General features: G+C 42.4%; 1 long non-coding RNA gene across 1 annotated transcript; it reads right to left on the bottom strand.

Annotated features, from left to right (window-relative positions):
- Positions 1 to 541: 541 nt before the first annotated feature.
- On the bottom strand, positions 542 to 3,149 carry LOC143162784 (uncharacterized). Its single transcript, XR_012995793.1, has 3 exons — positions 3,027 to 3,149; positions 902 to 998; positions 542 to 813 (listed from the first exon to the last, which is right to left on the bottom strand). It is a non-coding gene; the product is annotated as an uncharacterized LOC143162784 (long non-coding RNA).
- Between the last annotated feature and the right edge of the window lie 298 nt (positions 3,150 to 3,447).

A 3,447-nucleotide genomic window follows, 5' to 3' on the forward strand; every position in this document is an offset into this window, starting at 1 on the left:
ACTGCTTTACGACGGAGGGTTACTGTCAGTGACCTAGAATAAAGAGCTTTATATGCCGAACATGAAACCTCTTGTTTAACCTATTATATTTGACGTTGGCATATTAAAAATTGTGGGCTGGATTCTGCTATATTCCATAAACCAGTAATTTCTGGTACCAAAATAATTTTCATACCGTCAGGGGGTTGTCTTTCAAGTGTGTGCATCCAGAAGTATCACAGTAGACACTAAATTTCAATATTTTAACTTTTTGAATTGTTTAAACCAATTTTGTCAAGTATATTTCTTGACAAAAGAGATTGAGTCTGAGACTAAGCCTACAAAACCCAATTTAATTGGTAATTTTCAAATTATTGTCAATTTCTGTGGTTGTATCATTAACCTAAAAATGCTGGGGGAAGGGCTTGGTATGCTTCTTGATGTCCCAGCTGAAACACAGTAACCTAAAACTTCAGCTTCTTTCGCCCCTACTCCCAAGTAAATTTCTAACGCTCCTATCCAGAAAAAAAATGTGGGAAGCATGGAGAATAAACAACCTATATGCATAAAAATCTGCAAGTAAATAAAATTGATTTCATTATTTATTTAAGTAACATGATGTTGGCGTTATATTTAGGATTTCTGAATGCTTGATGTTGAGAAAACTGCAAACTAAGTCGGATACAGCATTGACCTAGAAAGCATTGAGACCCTGCAGTATATTTGGTAAGTACAAATGCTTTTCTAAATTCAATTACTTTTAACTTGCTGGTGGATCTTTTCAAAGCCTCGTGTGTGATAGAATCACCTCCAAAGGCATACTGTGTCCTACATCTGTGAATATAAAGCACGAGAAAATTGGTAAGCGTTTCTATGACAAAATAACTTACATAATATGTAAAGTTATGCGCTGCTCCCTGACCTGCTCCAACTCCTTCATTTAGTGTTGTTTTCATTCTGATGCAGGTTTGTCTTGCCATTTCCCTTCTATATTTCACCAGATTGGTACCTTTAGTGAACTAGAAGGAAGACAAGCATTAAGTCAATTCCTCTTGCTGTAATTCCCCAGATTTTATAAGGGAAAGATGTTTATTTAAGTTGCTTTGCAACCTATGAGCTTATTAATTTCTCGGGAAGTAAATAAGTTCCGGTGTTTTGTTCTCGAATTTATCACTTTTTGTCTATTTCCATTTTAGCTGTTAATTCAACCTCTGCCTCTTGCTTGAGTGAACTCTGCGAGAGACTGCATCTGGGCTTTTTCAGCTCGAGGCATAATTGTGCAGGTACTAGAGGTATTTTTTGCCTAGTTGCTCTTGTAATTGGCACCACATGGCTTCAGGAGCACAGGTAGCACGCGGGTGCGGGTTGTGCTTGGGAGCACCTCACCGAGCATTGCACCGACACAGGCCAATATACCTCTTTTACTGGTACCAGGGTGGGCTGCTTGGGCATGGATGTTACTGGCCTCACAATGCCTGCATGTCCCACTGAGTGGCATGAGGAGTGCTCATGGGCATGCCACCCAGACAGGCGCTGTAGCCATGGAGAGAAAACTGTAGCCTACTTGTCTGCTGTCTTCTAGGAGAAGGGAAACGCAATTAGGTGAGGAAGTTTCATTAATGAGAACAGAAGTTCTCTTGAGGCCACTTTATTAGCAGCTTTTGGTGGGGTGGGATGTGGAAATGTTAGATTTAGAAGATAATCAGCTGGCATTTTTATCTCAAAATAGTAGAATCGAAAATTATCTTATCTCCATAAACTGCTATTTTTCACTTAGTAAATTATTTTGCCACCCAAAGCAGATGCCACACAGAGAGTTGTGGTTGGGAGGCATGTAGTTATTTATCTCGGTCAAAATGTCTCAGTTAAAAAGCTATCAGTAGGAGATAATAATAATAAATATATATGGCATTTGGCTAGATGAATACAAGATTATACTAAATAGAACACATTTCTGAAAAGAATAATTGTAACTAATTAGAAATCTCCAGTTATGCTTAGAGTTGTATGAAAGTGAAATCAAATTTAAATATGCAAGGTCCCAGTTGTGCCAAAGGTATTATAAAGAATATCTTTATGGAGACATTCAGTATAAGAAACTGATGGTGCTATTATTAGCATGCTCGGTTGCACATTTTCTTTATATTAGTTTAAAGTTTAATCATGGTATTTGTAGGGCTAATTACCAAGAATCTGCACAGCCCTCATTGGGATAGTCACCCAAAAGGCATCCATTTTTGCAACAGTAAGTTATTGATAACTCCAAAGTAGCTTTGACTAAATTATTTATATTAAGTATATGTACAAACAGGTACTTAAAAGTGGAAATATCTGCGATCATGCCCGCAGTTCCTTCGTTCCCGCATGCTAGCAGAGGACTGCTGGCCAGCATCAGGATTTACTACAGTGAGTTCAGCACTACGCTGGGAGATGCTCTGCGAAGGGTTATCTCAGGCGATAGGAATGGTCCGCAGGCTGGGAGCAGGGAACTGTGGGCAGGAAGGCAGGCTAACAGTCAATAGCCGTATATGTTCCCTGACAGCCAGTTGTCTAGGAGTGCTGGGAAGGAAAGCGTAGTCATGGAGGAGCACTGATCATGAGAAATATGCTGTGACATTAGAGGGATGCGAGAAGAAGATTTGATGGAAAAAAAACCCCGTTATTTCTGGAATTGACACAGAAGTCAGGTATGGTTTCTGGGTTGGGCTGTGCTGCCCAAACCATTTTCCCATCCTTTCCTGGCAGCTCTGCCACACGTAGCAAATTCTGTCCCCCACCGCAGCCTCTCTGGAGGTGATACTAACAACGCGGATAAATGAAGCTTTCAAATACATGCAGCTCTGCCCACTGATACCGTCAGGCCATGCGAGGGAAAGCCTTTTCTTCTCAGTTATAAGAGCTTTTCTTTCCAAGAGCACTATGTGATTCTCAGCCCCAAAGGTGACTTTCCTGCCAATAATGATCCCTGCAGGCCACGGCCAGGCAGTTTTGTCTTTAAACCCTCCTGGCCTGACACACCAGCACCCTCTTTTTTCGTCCCCGCCTACCTTGAAGATAATCACAAGGCAACCGTCTCTCTCGCTACCGCTCCTCTCCCCTGCTTCGCCGGATCACATTAAAGCGTTAGCCCCAGGAGCTGACTGCGGGGCTGATCCTTGATTAACGGCAGGGCGGCTGCCCGCTGCGGCAGGAGGGGGAGGGATTTATCCCACTCATCTGACACATGGCGCTTAGCTCTTCTGCGGTGTGGTGGATACAGAGCCAGGGCTGAAAGCCTCGGTTTTTAGTACCTCTGATCTCCAGGAGTGGCATATACCTCAAACATACCTTAAAAGAGAAAGGAGCTGTGCCGTGGATCTCAGCCTTGACTGGCACATTCCTGGGCTTTGCACTCAAGTATCTGGGGGAGGGAGGCAGCCAGAGAAAGGCAGCAAAGCATAGCACAAGTATTTGTCCCTGCTGATCTGC

This window comes from Aptenodytes patagonicus, chromosome 7 (genome assembly GCF_965638725.1).
Source record: "Aptenodytes patagonicus chromosome 7, bAptPat1.pri.cur, whole genome shotgun sequence".
Classification (NCBI taxonomy): domain Eukaryota; kingdom Metazoa; phylum Chordata; class Aves; order Sphenisciformes; family Spheniscidae; genus Aptenodytes; species Aptenodytes patagonicus.